This window comes from Onychostoma macrolepis, chromosome 21, assembly GCF_012432095.1.
Source record: "Onychostoma macrolepis isolate SWU-2019 chromosome 21, ASM1243209v1, whole genome shotgun sequence".
Taxonomy (NCBI): Eukaryota; Metazoa; Chordata; class Actinopteri; order Cypriniformes; family Cyprinidae; genus Onychostoma; species Onychostoma macrolepis.
The window spans coordinates 23,905,888-23,926,982 of record NC_081175.1 but is presented as its reverse complement, the minus strand read 5'-3'; positions in this window follow the sequence as shown (position 1 = coordinate 23,926,982).

Sequence of the window (21,095 nt, the reverse complement as noted above, 5' to 3'; positions counted from 1 at the left end):
GATACGAGTGTGTCAACCTTTTCTTTTGAATACATGCAAGCTAATAAAATTACATAGGGGGCATATATAATAAGCATTGTCACAGTAGTTATCAAAATGAGATAAAACACTTTTCTCTTCATATGGTTTTCCTCGTTTCTCTCTCTCCCTCCATCTCCTGGTCCTGACTGCTTCAGAGCTCTGAGAACAGGCACACAGCAGAACAACTGAATGGAGAGGAAGAGGAAGAACTGTACAAACAAAGAAAAAAAATTGGGCTGAAACATGAACAAAATTAAAATAATCCCACTGGAGCCAAAAGTTGCCAGCCAGGTAATAACACAGCAGATCACTCTATATCTGAGAGGTTTGAACTTCAGAAAGGTTACAGGATGAACCACTGCCAGGTAACGCTTAACACAGATCAATAAATTACATTTATATGACGCTTTTCACTCAAAGCAGTCAGGGGGGATCTCCTCATCCACCACCAGTGTGCAGCATCCACCTGGAGGATCCAGCGGCAGTCATAGTGTGCCAGAACGCCCACCACACACCAGCTTATTGGTGGAGAGGAGACCGTGTGATGAAGCCAATCAGCAGATATGGGGATTGTTAGGAGGCTATGATGGTCAGAGGACCAATGGGCGAATTTGGCCAGGATGCTGAGGTCACACCTCTGCTCTTTTCGAAAGACATCCTGGGATTTTTAATGACCACAGAGTCAAGACTTCGGTTTAACATCTCATCTGAATGATGGTGCTTGTTGATAGTGTCTCAATCACTATTCTGGGGCCCTAGGACCCACACAGACCACAGAGTGAGCACCCCCTGCTGGCCTCACTAGCACCTCTTCCAGCAGCAACCTAGAGATCCCCCACCCAGGTACTAACCAGGCTCAGCCCTGCTTAGCATCAGTGGGTAACCAGTCTTGGGCTACAGGGTGATATGGCTGCCTGAATTGTTGTTGAATCGTTGAATTAAGTCATTATTTTTGTTTCCTTTGCACACAAAAGTATTCTCATAGCTTCGTAAAGTTATGGTTGAACCACTGATGTCACATGGATTATTTTAACAATCTCCTTGCTATGTTTCTGAGCCTTGATCGTGTAAGGATCCTTGCTGTCTATGGGAAGGTCAGTGAGCTCTCGGAATGCATCAAAAATTTCTCAATTTGTGTTCTGAAGATGAACGAAGGTCTTACAGATTTGGAACAGCATGAGGGTGAGTAATTAATGACAGAATTTTCATTTTTGGGTGAACTATCCCTTTAAATGTGCTTTATATATGTAGAAATGTCACTCGCTGCAATTAAGAAAAAACTAAAATTTTAACTCATTTTTTGTAGCATAAATTTGTATATTAATAATGCAGTTGCAGACAAATTGATTATAGAGACTCCATAATGAAAATTCAAGAACAATTATTGACATTTAATGAAGGGAAGTTTCCCTACACGGTTCAGAAAGAGAAGAGGCTGCACCAAACCAGCAAAAGTAAAACAAACATAAGCAATGCACACAGCTGTTTCAGTATTATCTACTGAAAAAGGAATAGACATTAAAATCATATGTGGTAAAAATTTAATTAGCATGGCCACAGCAGTTATTAGAATGATTAGAAATGCTCTTCTCTTCATGTGGTTTACCTCGTTTCTATCTCTCGCTCTCTCTCCTGGTCCTGACTGCATCAGAGCTCTGAGAACAGCCACAAGACAAAACAACTGGATGGAGAGGAAGAGTGAAAACTGTGCCAAGATGAAAATAGAATAAAAATTCAGAAACAAGATGACAGTACCAATTTTGATCCCACTGAAAACAAAAGTAGCCACCCAGGCAATAACAGAGCAGATCACTCTGTATCTGAGAGGTTTGTACTTCAGAAAGATTACAGGATGAACCACTGCCAGGTAACGCTCAACACAGATCAGACACTGAAACAGAGGACAACCCATGATACCTAGTGAGTTAAAGAAATCCTCAGCTGTCCAAAAATTTCCATGTTTGTAGTTGATAAGTTTCAAGAGACATTGTATACAAAATAGCATCTCATAGACAGTGAGGTTGAGGCTGAAGAACTCTGCTGCAAGTCCATTCCCGGTTCCTGTTACTATGAGCCAAATCACATAGGAGTTGATTGGAAAACTCATCAGAACAATGATGATATCCACTGTAATCACTGCAAAACCAATTTCCTCCTCAGTGCTGTTGTAAAAGAAGTCATCTGAAAAATTTAACCCATCAGTGGGGAAGATCTCACTGGAGATGTTCATCTCTTCAACTGTGATCTATGAATGAGATACAAGCTGTAGTAAATTAGAACATTATGTGACTGTACAGAGTAAAACTGATCAAAACTACTTAAAAAAAACACAATAGAAAAAAATAGTTTTAAACAGAACTAGAACTAAAGTTTTCTTTTTCAATTATTTGGCGGTTTTACCTGGGTCTTGTGGTGTTGTCTACAAAGATGGAATGGGGGGAAAGAAAATAAATAAGCAAATTGAATCATTCAAAAATAGTGGATAAAGTTATATCTATAGTCAATTATAGCTGGACTGTCTGCCTTCCAAGCTATTCTGTTAATGGGATGAAACTTGCACTTCTTTATCAGCCATGATTCCTAAAGATGGAAAATTACATGCAAATTCACTAAGTGACATCATATTTGCTTCAAAATATCAACTGGGTTATGTTATAGTGTTACAAGATAGTATACTTCAATGAATTCAAACCAGAACAGCACACGTGATTCATCATGTGGCTAAATGGTGATTTTAGTCTGTCTCACTCCCAGGTGGCTCAACCACTCAACCCTGTTACCCAAGTTATTGTAGGAAAATGTGTTATTTAATTCATAGGAAATATAAGTTTATCAAGAACTTCAAACCAACATTAGGCCCCAAATTGGCTAGCTGCTAAAGAATGAAAGCTTAATTTAGGCTACATTAGAAATACTATTGATACTGATGACTGAAAGGACAGTTTAAATGGTGATAGAATGTGCATAACTAAGCAACAGAGCAGTTTGTTAAAGAAGTGGCTGCATCAAACCAGCCAAAAAGAAACAAATGTAACCTATATTTGAGAATGTTTCTATATTTCCTTCTAAACTACTTAGAATTATTGAAATCAAAAAGGGAAAATACATGATTAGCATGGTCATAGTAGTTATTAGAATGAGGTAAAACACTCTTCTCTTCATGTGGTTTTCCTCATTTCTCTCTCTCGCTCTCTCTCCTGGTCCTGACTGCATCAGAGCTCTGAGAACAGCCACAAGACAAAACAACTGGATGCAGAAGAAGATGGAAAACTGCCCAAAGACTGAAACAATATATAAATCAGTATGAAAAAAAGAACAAAGTCACAATAATATTGAACCCACCAGATACAAAACTTGCCCCCCAGACAATAATTGAAGAAATCACTCTATATCTGAGAGGTTTGTACTTCAGACGGCCAGTGGTGATGAGTCCATCTAAAAAACTGAAAAGTTCTCACCAAACTTTGAATTTATAGCTGAGGAAATTCAAGACAGATTCCACACATATGAAGATCTCACAGACAGCGAGGTTCAGGCTAAAGAACGTCTCAGGTTACGTATGTAACCGTGGTTCCCCGAGGGAACGAGACGCTGCGTCAGAACGCTTTGGGAACACCCCTGTGTTCCAACCCGGTATCACGCCAAAGCGTGTAGAAGACACGCTGGTCCACTCGAGGATGCATGTAATTGTCACGCTTTGCCTCCTCTAGGCGTGAAAATTACACGCATGCGTGAAGGTGAAGTTACCAATAGAGTACCAGCAGGGGCGATCATTATCTCAATGCCAACAACTCCCTACGGACCAAATAGAAGCGATTTAGTGCATTCTCCAAAAATCCCCTCGCAAGGTAAGCTTATGATTTTTGTGTTGATATTAGGTCTTTATTATAACTTTACCAATATGACATCACCATATTAGGCCACAGACAGGTCAGTGCCTGGACGCAACCTAAGAACCTGCCGGTCACGGCCCGGTTGGGTCATAATTTAAACCATATGTTTTTCTTCGAGCGCGGTCATTTAAGAAATCCTGAAAAGAAAGAATATAAGAAAGATAAAATAAAGAGTTATCTGAAACGGGCGTGGGTCAGGCGACAGCGAACAGTATCAAGAGGGCTAGACAGGAGAGGTAATCCAAATCGTAAGTAATAGTCCAGGCAGGGGAAAACAATCCGAAAACAGGCTAGACAAGGCGAGACTAGGGAAACTAACAGGGCTCTGTAGGGCAGCGATAAATGCATACAATACTCAACCCTGACGGAAGGAAAGTCCAGGGTTTAAATAAGGCATGTGATCAGTGTGTGCGTAGGATCAGGTGTGCATGTGATTAGTGCAATGAGTGATTGATGACAGCTGTGATCAGTAATGGATGATGGGAATTGGAGTCCGGTGAAATGCAACAGTAGTGTAGTGCAGTGCAAGAGTCCATGTGATGAGTGGGTGACCTCAGGTGGTGAGTGAGCGGAAGTGCGTGGATAGGATTCGTGACATAGGTCCAGGTCCATGTGGAAACGGAGAGAATGGGGACTGAGGCAGAGACGACTGAGCAGGAAGCCCGGGGCAGAGTCAACGGAACTGGAGCCCACCAGGGCAGAGCAGAAGACCACCAGAGCCGGGCAGCAGACCACCACGGTGGAGCAGATGGAACAGGTGGAGCAGGAGCCCACCAGGGAAGAGCAGACAGAGCTGGAGCCCACCAGGGCAGAGCAGAAGACCACCAGAGCCAGACAGCAGACCACAACGGCGAAGCAGAGGACCACCAGAGCGGAGCAGATAGAGCAGGAGCACACCACGACGGATCAGGAACCCACAGCAGAGACTGGGACCTAGGGAAGACCGAGACACTAGGAAGAGAAAGAACATGCACAAACACAAGGACTGAGGTAGGGAACATGAAAAAAAAACATCAATAGGTTCACGGATTAGGACTGGACAGAACGACAGTTCACAAACAAATGCAGTGGCTGGGACAGGACTGATGGGTAACTCAAAATCTGGGACATAGACAGAGACAGAAGCAGACAGTTTAGTGACAGAAATGTGCAAGACAGACAGTTCAAGAACAGACTCATTGAGGGTAACTGGACTGACAGACGTTTCGGTGATTGGAACTGGACAGACAGGCAGTTCAAAACCGGATTCAGAAAAGGACAAGAGCTCACAGACGGCCTCCATAGCCGTGACAGGGCAGGACGAGAGTTCATTGACGGCCTCCATAGCCGTGACAGGGCAGGACGAGAGTTCATTGACGGCCTCCATAGCCTTGACAGGGCAGGACGAGAGTTCATTGACGGCCTCCATAGCCGTGACAGGGCAGGACGAGAGTTCATTGACAGCCTCCATAGCCTTGACAGGGCAGGACGAGAGTTCATTGACGGCCTCCATAGCAGTGACAGGGCAGGACGAGAGTTCATTAATGGATACCGCTGACACCTCTGGAGGTTCTGCAGTGGTTGCCGCCACCTCTGGAGGTTCTACAGCGGTAACCTCAGGACACAAGAAGAGTTTAATAACGGTCTCATCGACCGCAACACAACAGGCTGAGAGTACATTGCGGGGCGCTACCACCATACAAGGGACTGAGGCAAGCCCCATCGCTTCTAAAGGTTTTGCAGCAGGTGCTGCCACCTCTGGAGGAGCTGCAGCGGGTGCAGTCACCTCGGGCAGTTCTGCGGTGGTGTATGCAGCCCAAACGCAACAAAGCAATTCCCATCCTGGGAAGCACTTCGGACAGGGGAATATGCGCAAGAACAGGGGGATTACAGTGAATGGGTTTGGGGATACCAGCCGTGCGTGCAGACACCAGCGGTACATCCCTCAAACTAGACATCAACCTGGGAAAATGGAAGACTGACCTTGATGATCTGGGCGCGTCAGTGGAGACGTGACCCGACTCTGGAAGGTCAGCGGAGACGTGCTGAGACTCTGGGCGAACCGCCGTGGCGTGCTGTGACTCTGGGCGAACCGCCGTGGCGAGCTGTGACTCTGGGCGAACCGCCGTGGCGAGCTGTGACTCTGGGCGAACCGCCGTGGCGAGCTGTGACTCTGGGCGAACCGCCGTGGCGAAGCTGTGACTTGGGCGAACCGCCGTGGCGAAGCTGTGACTCTGGGCGAACCGTGGCGAAGCTGTGACTTGGGCGAACCGCCGTGGCGAGCTGTGACTCTGGGCGAACCGTGGCGAGCTGTGACTTGGGCGAACCGTGGCGAGCTGTGACTCTGGGCGAACCGCCGTGGCGAGCTGTGACTCTGGGCGAACCGCCGTGGCGAGCTGTGACTCTGGGCGAACCGCCGTGGCGAGCTGTGACTCTGGGCGAACCGCCGTGGCGAGCTGTGACTCTGGGAGATCAGCGTAGGCGTGCTGTGACTCTGGGAGATAATTTCTTGCGCTCCGTCAACAAATGACAGCAGATTTCCGGGAGAGCGGGAAGGGAGAATTTGAATGGAGAGATAGGGAGCGCGGAGTTTGTTATTGCATAAAATAATAAACAAAATGAACAAAAACATGGTCAAGGAGGAGTAAACAGCATAAGAGTCGATTAGGATGATTTTTGATGAGACTTTGGGAGCAGGCTGAGTGAGACTTTCACATGTGGTGTGTGCGTCGCTATAATGAGTCCGTGCATGTAAATGAATGGGTGCACGCATGTACATGCATGTGTACGTGTATGAACAAAAAAGCCTCCTGAATGAAAACTGTTCAACCCAGTGTCCCAAAAATACTTGTATATATGTATTATAGTTGAATTTTGAAGTAAGAAGTGTTGGATTATTTCGATCATGATTTTTCTCTTTTTTTTCTAAATAATAATTAAAAAAAATTCTGTTTTTTTTATTTTTGTCTATTTAAATTCTCTTCACAAACTCAAAACACAAGATTAATGGTCAAAAACTGTACTTTTTGGAAAGCCATTTGTTTTCTGAAAAAAAAAGACACCTTGCACTTGAAAATAGCACATTCTGTTAGAATTTTACTGTCAAATAAACAAAATGTGTGAAAATGACCTATTTTACCCTTAGGTTTTAAAGGGTTAAGGCCATCACAGAAAAAGTCTATCAACATACTGTCCGGTAATTCTGAGCCATTCGCCAAAGCCAAATATTCCACAATGTAACCCTCGAGTGATCGGGTGCCCTGCTTGAGGGCTAGCAACAAGATCGCTGTGTCCATACCTGGCCATGATCCACTTGAACAGCCGCCGGATCCTTGTTTGGGCGAGTATTCTGTTACGGGGGCCAACGAGACAAGAGACAGGCGGATCCATGTGCGAGCTTTTATTGATCAGAGATGTGGTTTTAACAGGCAGGGTCGAACATAGGCAGACAGGTATAACATAGGCAATGCAACGAGTTATCTGAAACGGGCGTGGGTCAGGCGACAGCGAACAGTATCAAGAGGGCTAGACAAGAGAGGTAATCCAAATCGTAAGCGATAGTCCAGGCAGGGGAAACCACAATCCGAAAACAGGCTAGACAAGGTGAAACTAGGGAAACTAACAGGGCTCTGTAGGGCAGCAATAAATGCATACAATACTTGGCCCTGACGGAAGGAAAGTCCAGGGTTTAAATAAGGCATGTGATCAGTGTGTGCGTAGGATCAGGTGTGCATGTGATTAGTGCAATGAGTGATTGGTGACAGCTGTGATCAGTAATGGATGATGGGAATTGGAGTCAACAGTAGTGTAGTGCAGTGCAAGAGTCCATGTGATGAGTGGGTGACCTCTGGTGGTGAGTGAGCGGAAGTGCGTGGATAGGATTCGTGACAGTAATCGAAATCTTAGATAGAATTACAGTTATTTATTTGCCCAGCGCATTCTTTTTAATTTTGTAAACCTCCCTGCTCGCTGATATGTTATGTGCACTTGCATTAAAGTTACATCTTTTCTCTGCTCTGTTACGCAGTCCTGCTTAAAATTGTCATAAACTTGCAGTAATTAGAGAATTATTCTATAGGCTAAACTATATATGTCACTCATTTCTATGAATTCTGATCAACTACCTTACTGCCCCCCTCTTCCAGAAGCTCCAGTGTCTTCAAGTAAGTATTGTTTATTTGTTTTTTGTTTTTTACATCTTGTCCTGGTTTGTTTCAGTGACAGAAGGACTTCTCAAAATCTCTTTGTGTCTTCCGCTTACTCTATCTCTGATAGAAATGCCAGGCCAGGGGTCAACGATTCAGAAATGTGTGGTGTGCCATAAACAAATTAATGTGGCCTGTAAAACCTGCAGAATTTGCCAAGGAGAGCAACCACATAAGCTGAGGCTTAAAAAAAAACTTGACAAGTTTAATCAGAAGCGGGAGAGCTGGGTGCATGCCCAGAAAAAAAAAAAAACAGGACCACCTCTCATTTACAGGATGAAGCATATATGTTGGTATGCAATTGTTTTTAATGCAGGTTATTTTTCAAAAGTTGCTATGTACATTTAATACCTTTTATTCAATATCTGTTATTTGTGTGTGTGTGTGTCCTTGTAATTTTAGCTAGAAAAATCGCAGGCCCTGGGAATAAGGGCTGTTGCATTGCTGTCAAAGTCCGGAAGAAGGCCAAATGAATGGGTGTCTGAGGTTTTGGCAGACAGAGACATCACATAAATGCCTAGAAAGAATTAAGGACCTGTATGATATTGTTAGTCAATGTAAGAGTATTATGTTATATATATATATTTGTTTTAAAAAGTCATGTATTTGATGCCTTGTGTCCCTGTCACAGGTAAGGCTGTGGTTGCCTACTCTCAACTAATGGAGAATTCAGATTATCATTGATGCTTTTGGCTTACAACTGAAACTAATTGGGAGAGGTTAAAAGCTGCCTAGCTAGCTATTTAGCTACTTACTTTTAAGTATCAATAAAATAACATTGTAATAATTGCATTTGCTTGGTTTTCATTTTAATCTTAAATAGAATAGAATGCACACACCAGATGATCCAGTCCAGATTCAGGGCCACACACTTGGCTTTATACTGAACCAAGCTTGAACTTTTTTTACAAATGCATGCAGATATGCTGCCTTATTTCATCCACACATTTGAAATGAAGTGAAGGCAACACCTTAAAACAGCACTTGGCCCCAAACCTAGTGCTCCATGCGCATTAACTCTGACCTGCGAACTCCTATCACATGAAAACGTGTGATCAACTGCAGATCAATACATGATCACAGTATGACCTCGTAGCTGAATTAAAAGTACATGAATTTAAAACTGCAGTGCTGCAGAAAAGTGGAGTAGATTGTATGTTTTTACATTTTAGACATATTGTTATTTGTGTTAAATTTCAGTTTTTTAAAAGATGCTGACGTTATATTGTGGCCGGTGTATGTTCAAAATAGTGTGACCACGGCTTTCCTTTAATCGCTAGACTGTATTTTATAATTTGTTTGTTTATAACATAAACTATGACATTGAATTGAGAGACAATGTAATTACCCATGCCATAATTTTAATTGTACAAATCCAGTAGAAAAAGTGGCATAATTGGTCAACCACCCGACCACCAGACTATCTTAAACATCCATCACATGTCTTAGGACCATTCCCCTGATAAATCAGTACTGCTTGGTAGAAGTAGTTTGGTAAAACAATCAGCACTTGTTAGGTCTATATCTCTGGTTGCTATTACAACTGCAACTTACTATAATTTTTGTTGAATTTGTTTCTCGATTAATCAATTACATTTTTAGTCCATAAAATGTCATAAAATTGTGAAAATAGGCTGATCAGTATTTTCTAAATAATTCTGTACTTCTACAATGTAGGCTGGACTGCACAAGGTGCTGCTGAACAATTCAGTGAACCCTCATCAGCCCAGGTTGAACCCCCCACTTGTCCACCAATGGTCACACCAGATCCTCAGGTAGCAGTGACCAAGCTTCATGCCGAGACTCAGCAGCTACCACTGGACCACGAATGGTCACACCAGGTCCACAGGTAGCAGTGGCTCCCTCAGCAGCTACCACTGGACCACCAGCCGCCCTTATTGGTAAAGGTAAGCAGAAAAGGAGCTATATGAATATTATTGAAAATAAGTTGTAAACCGCACAAAACCATACTATTACTTTGTGTAATGTGATACTGTAAACAAATTCAGAGTCTGGACATCCCTGCATTCATCATATATAAATAAATATATATATATATATATATATATATTTATTTTAATTTTTTCCATGTTTTTAACTGATGAAGGTGTGGAAAAAGGAGGCTGTCCAGTTCCCACTACAGTGCGGCCACATAAAAGGAAAGGTGTGTTGATGTACTGTGTGCAAATCCATTTATTCTAATTGACATTAATTGTTGTGAGTCTTCATGAAGGCTGTATTTCCATTTGTAAGTGGTTTATTAGGTTTGTTCATTTGTTTATTTAACAGTAGGGGTGAACAATTAATCGAAATCACAGTATAGCCTTCTGTAATTTTCAATTCATGAGATGCAAAATGTGTCAAAATAGCATTTTAAGTTCAATATTGTGGTGCTTCAAAGATGTTCTGGCCTACACATCATATTCTACAGATTTAAAGAGATAGTTAACCTAAAAAAGAAAGTTCTGTCATTAATTACTCACCCTTCTGTCATTCCAAACCCGCAAGACCTTTGTTCATCTTCAGAAGACAAATTAAGATATTTATAATTTTTTTATGAAATACGAGAGCTTTCTGACCCTCCATAGACAGCAGTATAACTGAAATGTTCCCAGAGCCAGAAAGGTTGCAAGGACATCGGTAAAACAGTCCATGTGACATCAGTGGTTCAACTGTAATTTTATGAAGCTACAATAATACTTTTTGTGCCCAAAGAAAACAAAAATAACCATTGTATTCAACAATTATTCTCCTCCAAATCATGTATTACACCGTTATCGAGAGTACCATGATGCATGCATGTTCGTTCCCCGGCACATAAACAAACAGTTGATGTTAGCCATTGACTTCCACGGTATTTTAAGTATAGTACGTTAATGGCTACCAAGCAAGTGTTTGATTACCAACATTATTCAAAATATCTTCTTTTTTATTCAACAGATACTACTACAGGTTTGGAACAAATTTAGGGTGAACTGTCCCTTTAACCTGTGTCCTGTCTTTGTGCTTATTATATTAATAATAAATATTGCTAAAAACGTCCATGCATCTACAGAGATGATTTGCATGGAAAAATTGTGGATTTCATTAAATGGCATGTGAATCTCCAAGACTTAGTTTTGAACATGCAAACAAAATCAAGATATGATCCCTCTCGATTACATATACAGGCAAATTGGTTTAAAACAAAATGAATTAAATGAAAACCTTATTTTATTTTTACATAAAAAGCTAATATGAAACCTGCATTGATGTGGGTACTGTCAGTTGTTGCTTCTGTATGAATGACACAAAAGGTTATTATCATTGGGTTATTGAGAAACATGATGCATGACTATCATTTGGCCAATGGTGCACATTACTGATAAACCTTATTCCATTATTTATTCTATGAAGCATATGACGACTTGACAAATGGGTTGTGATGTGCTGTCCGCTATGTTAAGGTACTTAACAATCACAGTCCTTTGAAAACGTTTTTTTGGAGTAACTAAAAGTAGCATAGCTATCGTTGTAGTATAGTAAGATGAACTGTTTTTCAAAATGCAGCATGTCTTAGAATGAGAGCTCAAAGTACCGTATAGCCTACCATACATAACATTTCTTAATATCGAATGTCTGACGTGTGAATCGATCCATTTGGATAATTAATTTCCAAGAATTATTTGTGCTTTTCTAATAGTGGGGGAGGGGGGGGGGGGGCTTTTTCTGTTATTTTATTTATGTATTTATTTTTGGATAAATCAGTCTGCTTAATGTGCATCGAGTGAGTGAGTCATGTCATCTGCCTCATTTTAAACTGCAGCACGGAGTGCGCGAAAACTGATCATCTCATCCTCTTTCCTGCTAATTATACAACAAAAGAAGCATGGTTGAACGTCAGAAGGTATGTTGAAAGAACTTAGTAAAATGAGTCATCGTTCATATAATTGCTCAATTAGCATTTCAAACATGGAAATACATTAATAAAACAGCTTGTAAACTATATGTCATCTGACGTTAAATTGCTGGATCCCAATCAGAGCAGTATCAAACACAAACAATTATGGAAGATAAATGTTTTGCGTAATCTTAATAACTGAATAGCTATAATAACTATTTTTCTGAAGTGTAGACTGAGTCTAGTTTAGCTATACATTATGACTAGGTAGTAGCTGGACTAGTTTCACAGTAATTGTTCAACAACTGTATACAAATACTTTTTGCAGTCTGATACATCACTCACAGCTCAAAAAACATGACTGAACTAATTGTTCCCATAACTTTAAAATTGTACACAGCTCAAACTATTATAAAACTAGGATCATTTACATTTGGTGAAGGGCAGTTTTCCTAACCGATGGAGAAAGAGAAGAGGCTGCACCAAACCACCCAATGAAAAGCTAATACGTGAGATAGTTAAGACTATTCCAGAATCGTGAACTGAACTCATGGAAAGGAGCACTGAAATTATATTGGGAGCATATATGATAATCATGGTCCCAGTAATTATTAGAATGACATTAAACGCTTTTCTCTTCATGTGGTTTTCCTCCTCTCTGCCTCTCACTCTCTCTCCTGGTCCTGACTGCTTCAGAGCTCTGAGAACAGCCAAACAGCAGAACATCTGAATGGAGAGGTAAAGGATGAGCCATGACACTATAAAAACAAATACCAACCCAATGAGTAAAAAACACACAAGCAAAATAAGGACCCAACAGGAAGCAAAAATTGAAGTCCAGACAAAAACAGTGCAGATCACTCTATATCTGAGAGGTTTGTACTTCAGAAAGGTTACAGGATGAACCACTGCCAGGTAATGCTCAACACAGATCAGACACTGAAACAGAGGACGACCAGTGGAGGCGAGTCCTTGTCCAGAAAAAATAAGTAGGGTCAGTATTATAAATGAGTTGGTGAAAACTGTGAAGAGAGAGTTTAAACAGAGGAGGATCTCACAGACCGCGAGACTGAGACTGAAGAGCTCTGCTGCATGTCCGTTCCCTGTTCCTGTTACTATAAGCCAAATCACATAGGAGTTGGTAGGAACGCCCAACAGAACAGCGATGATATATACTGTTACCATCGGTTCAAAACCCATTTCTGGCCTGGTATCATTGAAAAAGAAGTGATCAGAAGAGTTTGACCCAGCAGCGGTGAAGATCTCACTGGAGATGTTCATCTCTTTACTGTGTGCAGTCAAAAAACTGTGATCTATGAATGAGATACAAGTGTTAGTCCAACAGAACATTATGGGACTGTAATTAAAACTACTCTAAAAATTCAAATTTTCAAGAGACACATGTTCAGATTCAGCTTATTGCACTTTTAGAAGTAAAGATTTACTAAAATGTTTACTAAATGACAAAGTAAACATTTTGACCTATATCGAAAAAACACTGCATCAATGTCAAATGTCAAACAAACAGTATAAATCAGCCTTATTACCTTTTCTTGTAGTCTACAGTGATGAATTCAGAAAAATGACCTGTGAGAGTTAAAGATGCAGTCACACAAATTTACCTTCCCAGTCCATTTGTCTCACAAGAGGATGCAACATATTCATATCTGGAGACCTGAATGCAAATACATTTAGTGACATCATATTTGATTATTAAAAAGTGTTTGTTTTAAGAGTGTTACCTACACAAGGTGAGGCAGGGGTATTAAAGAAACAATGCAGGAGTTAATCTGTATACACTAGTCAGTAATGTGTAATGGTTTATCAGGGATTATCTTTAGTGAAATAGGGAATTCTATATGGATTAGGCACATTTTGTAAAACAAATAACGAGCCACGCTGTCTCCATGGTGGATAAGCATAGATTTGTTTATTGTGAATATGAATAGATAAACTAAATATGTGATAGGGCCAATCAAAATACAATATGCAAATAAATACAAAATAGAAGACACTAAATGTGCCAATACCATTATCATTGTTGGTTAAATTCTACACATTATATCAAAGTACAGTGAGTCTGCTTTAATATTACTTAAAATAAGGATCATCTACAAACAAATTGGCTAATATCGAAAAAAGGATAGATGTATAGCCGAAATATTCTATATTTTTGATATTGTTTATTTGTAAATGTATACCAAAAAAATTGGCATTTAAGCAGTTTTCACTTAGAATTTTCATTTCTTTTCGATGTATACATAAAAAAAGTGGGATACAAATTTAACCAGAAGTCTGCTAGACACTTAAAACCATTCACACACTTTTGCTGTGCAACACTCTATGCAACTTTATCTCAAAATAAACATTCAAGTTGCACATGAATAATTAAATGAAAAAGCCTTTATCAGAATGCCATCACAATTCAAATATAGGTTAACCCAATGCAAACCTAAATATGGCAATGGATTCTTGCATAACAGTATGACTATGAAATACAATGTAAACTGTTTTGTGAATAAGAAAAGCAAAAAAAAAAAAAAAAAAGAGTCACATAAAGACATAACTTGCACAACTTTACCTGGGTGGGCTCTGAAACTCTGATATGCAAATGTGTTACATGACATCATATTTGGACAGACTGTGTTCTCTTATTTACAGAATAATAATAATAAAATAGTCTAAATAAATATTTTAATCTCTACAAACACTAATGGCAGATTTGATTTCTTGGGAATCCCACAGTTTAATAATGTAAATGTGTACCATAAGTCAATTATGTCTAATGCATGTAAATATTTCCTTCATTGTCAGTTGTGAAAACAATAGGAGCGCTGTCATAAGAATCACTGCGCACCCCAAAATAACAACCACCTGCTTTCAATAACCTTCAATCCATACAAACTGACTCATTCAAAATACTGAAAACAGATACTCAGAACGCATGGGTTTACATCAAAAACAACATAAATCAACAACTAAGCTACTAAATTGACTTAGATATGAATCAATTTGGACATGTTTTTTCATGTCTACTGCAGCTTTTAAACAAATAAGCCTTTAAAACATTATTAATGTCACAAACAGCAGTTTCAATGAGTAAGCAACTAGTGCAGATGTTTATTATGAAACCCTCTGCAGTCTCAGGTATTATCACATGTTTGAATGACATAAACACAGAAATGTGTTTAACCACCATAGGCTGTTTTATATAATAAAATGCTTAATGTTGTATTATTTATATATTATAAATAGTTACATTCTGAATATTTATTGTGTCCCTAATCACACTCCCAAACACAACTTTTGCAAAGTTGGCAATTAGTCACAAGATGACTCCTCATCCATCACCAGTGTGCAGCATCCACCTGGATGATGCGACGGCAGCCATAGTGCGCCAGAACGCCCACCACACACCAGCTTACTGGTGGAGAGGAGACAGAGTGATGAAGCCAATCAGCAGATATGAGGATTGTTAGGAGGCCATGATGGTCAGAGGCCAATGGCGAATTTGGCCAGTATGCCGAGGTCACACCTCTACTCTTTTCGAAAGACATACTGGGATTTTAATGACCACAGAGAGTGGAGCTCTGGATTCTGTTCACGATCGCCGACCTTTGCTTGCCCTAGGATTACTCTTTGTCTTGTCTCTGCCATACCTGTTTGCCATTGCTCGACCCTGCCTGTATTTATGACCATGCCTATGAATAAAAGCTTGCAGATGGATCCGCATGACTCCGTCTCGTCAGCCTCGTTACAGAATACTCGGCCGCACGAGGATCCAGCGGCTTTCATGAACAATACTGGCCGGGTATGTACACTGCAAAACTATTATTAGCCCTCAAGCAGGGTATGCGATCACTTGAGGACTTTATCCTGGAATATCTCGACGTTGCTAATAACTGTCTCCTCCTTGTGTCTCCATTCTCCCTAGTTCCCAGGCTCTGCTGTGGGTTCCTGATCCGTCGTGGTGGTCTTCGGGTCCGTCTGCTCCGCTCTGGTCTTCTGCTCCACCTGTTCCACCCGCTCCGCTGTGGTGGTCCACTATCTGGCTCTGGTGGTCTTCTGCGCCACCCTGGTGGGCTCGTGCTCTATCTGCGCCGCCGTGGTGGTCTGCTGTCGGGCTCTGGTGGTCTTCTGCACCGCCGTGGAGATCTTTGGGTCCACCCTGGTGGGCTCAAGTCCCGCCTGCTCCGCCCTGGTGGGCTCAAGTCCCGCCTGCTCCGCCCTGGTGGGCTCCAGTCCCGCCTGCTCCGCCCTGGTGGGCTCCAGTCCCGCCTGCTCCGCCCTGGTGGGCTCCAGTCCCGCCTGCTCCGCCCTGGTTTCCTGCTCTGCCGGCTCTACCTCGGTCCCAGATCACTCCGCTTCCACAAGGACCTGGCCTCCATCCTCCCCTGTTCCGCCTCCGCCCACCTCCCTCCTGGATTAAAGACTGTGTGGAGCGCCTGGAAGCCGCTCTAGGGGGCTCTGTCACGAATCTCACAGCTGCTCGCCCAGAGTCACAGCAGCACGCCACAGCTGCTCGCCCAGATAATAATAATAAAATAGTCTAAATAAATATTTTAATCTCTACAAACACTAATGGCAGATTTGATTTCTTGGGAATCCCACAGTTTAATAATGTAAATGTGTACCATAAGTCAATTATGTCTAATGCATGTAAATATTTCCTTCATTGTCAGTTGTGAAAACAATAGGAGCGCTGTCATAAGAATCACTGCGCACCCCAAAATAACAACCACCTGCTTTCAATAACCTTCAATCCGTACAAACTGACTCATTCAAAATACTGAAAACAGATACTCAGAACGCATGGGTTTACATCAAAAACAACATAAATCAACAACTAAGCTACTAAATTGACTTAGATATGAATCAATTTGGACATGTTTTTTCATGTCTACTGCAGCTTTTAAACAAATAAGCCTTTAAAACATTATTAATGTCACAAACAGCAGTTTCAATGAGTAAGCAACTAGTGCAGATGTTTATTATGAAACCCTCTGCAGTCTCAGGTATTATCACATGTTTGAATGACATAAACACAGAAATGTGTTTAACCACCATAGGCTGTTTTATATAATAAAATGCTTAATGTTGTATTATTTATATATTATAAATAGTTACATTCTGAATATTTATTGTGTCCCTAATCACACTCCCAAACACAACTTTTGCAAAGTTGGCAATTAGTCACAAGATGACTCCTCATCCATCACCAGTGTGCAGCATCCACCTGGATGATGCGACGGCAGCCATAGTGCGCCAGAACGCCCACCACACACCAGCTTACTGGTGGAGAGGAGACAGAGTGATGAAGCCAATCAGCAGATATGAGGATTGTTAGGAGGCCATGATGGTCAGAGGCCAATGGGCGAATTTGGCCAGTATGCCGAGGTCACACCTCTACTCTTTTCGAAAGACATACTGGGATTTTTAATGACCACAGAGAGTGGAGCTCTGGATTCTGTTCGCCGATCGCCGACCTTTGCTTGCCCTAGGATTACTCTTTGTCTTGTCTCTGCCATACCTGTTTGCCATTGCTCGACCCTGCCTGTATTTATGACCATGCCTATGAATAAAAGCTTGCAGATGGATCCGCATGACTCCCGTCTCGTCAGCCTCGTTACAGAATACTCGGCCGCACGAGGATCCAGCGGCTTTCATGAACAATACTGGCCGGGTATGTACACTGCAAAACTATTATTAGCCCTCAAGCAGGGTATGCGATCACTTGAGGACTTTATCCTGGAATATCTCGACGTTGCTAATAACTGTCTCCTCCTTGTGTCTCCATTCTCCCTAGTTCCCAGGCTCTGCTGTGGGTTCCTGATCCGTCGTGGTGGTCTTCGGGTCCGTCTGCTCCGCTCTGGTCTTCTGCTCCACCTGTTCCACCCGCTCCGCTGTGGTGGTCCACTATCTGGCTCTGGTGGTCTTCTGCGCCACCCTGGTGGGCTCGTGCTCTATCTGCGCCGCCGTGGTGGTCTGCTGTCGGGCTCTGGTGGTCTTCTGCACCGCCGTGGAGATCTTTGGGTCCACCCTGGTGGGCTCAAGTCCCGCCTGCTCCGCCCTGGTGGGCTCAAGTCCCGCCTGCTCCGCCCTGGTGGGCTCCAGTCCCGCCTGCTCCGCCCTGGTGGGCTCCAGTCCCGCCTGCTCCGCCCTGGTGGGCTCCAGTCCCGCCTGCTCCGCCCTGGTTTCCTGCTCTGCCGGCTCTACCTCGGTCCCAGATCACTCCGCTTCCACAAGGACCTGGCCTCCATCCTCCCCTGTTCCGCCTCCGCCCACCTCCCTCCTGGATTAAAGACTGTGTGGAGCGCCTGGAAGCCGCTCTTAGGGGGCTCTGTCACGAATCTCACAGCTGCTCGCCCAGAGTCACAGCAGCACGCCACAGCTGCTCGCCCAGAGTCACAGCAGCACGTCACAGCTGTTCACGCCACGGCTGCTCGTCCAGAGTCACAGCAGCACGCCACAGCTGCCCTTCCAGAGTCACAGCAACACGTCACAGCTGCTCGTCCAGAGTCACAGCAGCACGCTGCCCTTCCAGAGTCACAGCAGCACGTCACAGCTGCCCTTCCAGAGTCACAGCAACACGCCACAGCTGCTCGTCCAGAGTCACAGCAGCACGCCTCAGCTGTTCACGCCACGGCTGCTCGCCCAGAGTCACAGCAGCACGCCTCAGCTGTTCACGCCACGGCTGCTCGCCCAGAGTCACAGCAGCACGCCTCAGCTGTTCACGCCACGGCTGCTCGTCCAGAGTCACAGCAGCACGCCACAGCTGCTCGTCCAGAGTCACTTCACGTCTCAGCTGATCTCCTAAGGTCACGTCACATCACAGCTGCTCGTCCAGAGTCACAGCAGCACGCCACAGCTGCTCGTCCAGAGTCACAGCAGCACGCCACAGCTGCTCGCCCAGAGTCACAGCAGCACGTCACAGCTGTTCACGCCACGGCTGCTCGTCCAGAGTCACAGCAGCACGCCTCAGCTGTTCACGCCACGGCTGCTCGTCCAGAGTCACAGCAGCACGCCACGGCTGCTCGTCCAGAGTCACAGCAGCACGTCACAGCTGCTCGTCCAGAGTCACAGCAGCACGTCTCAGCTGTTCACGCCACGGCTGCTCGTCCAGAGTCACAGCAGCCCGTCACGGCTGACCTTCCAGAGTCACGTCACGTCCGGGCTGACACACCCAGATCATCAAGGTCAGTCTTCCACTATCCCAATTTGATGTCTAGTTTGAGGGATGTACCGCTGGTGTCTGCACACACGGCTGGTATCCCCAAACCTACTCTCACTAACCCTCCTGTTCTTATGCATATTCCCCTGTCCGAGGCACTTCCCCTGATGGGAATCACTTTATGTTGCGTTTGGGCTGCGTACACCACCACAGAACTGCCCGAGGTGGCGGCACACGCTGCAGAACCTTCCGCGGCCGGGCTCGCCTCAGCCTCTTGTATGGTGGTGGCGCCTGCAATGTTCTCTCGGTCTGTCGAGTTGCGGTCGAGGAGACTGTTACCGCTGTAGAACCTCCAGAGGTGGCGGCAACCGCTGCAGAACCTCCGGAGGTGTCAGTGGTATCCACTCACCAACTCTCATCTTGCCCTGCCACGGCCACAGAGGCCGCCCTGATTCCTCGTCCTGTCCTGTTTCGCCAAGGAGGCCGTCCCTGAACTCTCATTCTGCCCTGTCACGGCTATGGAGGCCGCCTGTGAATCCTCTGCCTGTCCTGTCGCAGCCAGAAGGGCTGTCAATGAACTCTCGTTCTGTCCTGTCACGGCTATGGAGGCCGTCAATGAACTCTCGCCCTGTCCTGTCGCAGCCAGAAGGGCTGTCCCTTAACTCGCATTCTGTCCTGTTACGGCGAAGGAGGCCGTCAATGAACTCTCGTTCTATCCTGTCACTGCTATCGAGACTAATTATAAACTTCTTATGTTCCCTACCTCAGTCCTTGTGTCTGTGCATGTTCTGTCTCCTCGTGTCTCCATTCTCCCTAGTTCCCAGGCTCTGCTGTGGGTTCCTGATCCGTCGTGGTGGTCTTCGGGTCCGTCTGCTCCGCTCTGGTCTTCTGCTCCACCTGTTCCACCGCTCCGCTGTGGTGGTCCACTATCTGGCTCTGGTGGTCTTCTGCGCCACCCTGGTGGGCTCGTGCTCTATCTGCGCCCGCCGTGGTGGTCTGCTGTCGGGCTCTGGTGGTCTTCTGCACCGCCGTGGAGATCTTTGGGTCCACCCTGGTGGGCTCAAGTCCCGCCTGCTCCGCCCTGGTGGGCTCAAGTCCCGCCTGCTCCGCCCTGGTGGGCTCCAGTCCCGCCTGCTCCGCCCTGGTGGGCTCCAGTCCCGCCTGCTCCGCCTGGTGGGCTCCAGTCCCGCCTGCTCCGCCCTGGTTTCCTGCTCTGCCGGCTCTACCTCGGTCCCAGATCACTCCGCTTCCACAAGGACCTGGCCTCCATCCTCCCCTGTTCCGCCTCCGCTCCACCTCCCTCCTGGATTAAAGACTGTGTGAGCGCCTGGAAGCCGCTCTTAGGGGGCTCTGTCACGAATCTCACAGCTGCTCGTCCAGAGTCACAGCAGCACGTCACAGCTGCTCGTCCAGAGTCACAGCAGCACGTCACAGCTGCTCGTCCAGAGTCACAGCAGCACGTCACAGCTGCCCTTCCAGAGTCACAGCAACACGTCACAGCTGCTCGTCCAGAGTCACAGCAGCACGCTGCCCTTCCAGAGTCACAGCAGCACGTCACAGCTGCCCTTCCAGAGTCACAGCAACACGTCACAGCTGCTCGTCCAGAGTCAAAGCACGTCTCAGCTGTTCACGTCACGGCTGCTCGTCCAGAGTCACAGCAGCACGTCTCAGCTGTTCACGTCACGGCTGCTCGTCCAGAGTCACAGCAGCACGTCTCAGCTGTTCACGTCACGGCTGCTCGTCCAGAGTCACAGCAGCACGTCACAGCTGCTCGTCCAGAGTCACTTCACGTCTCAGCTGATCTCCTAAGGTCACGTCACATCACAGCTGCTCGTCCAGAGTCACAGCAGCACGTCACAGCTGCTCGTCCAGAGTCACAGCAGCACGCCACAGCTGCTCGCCCAGAGTCACAGCAGCACGTCACAGCTGTTCACGCCACGGCTGCT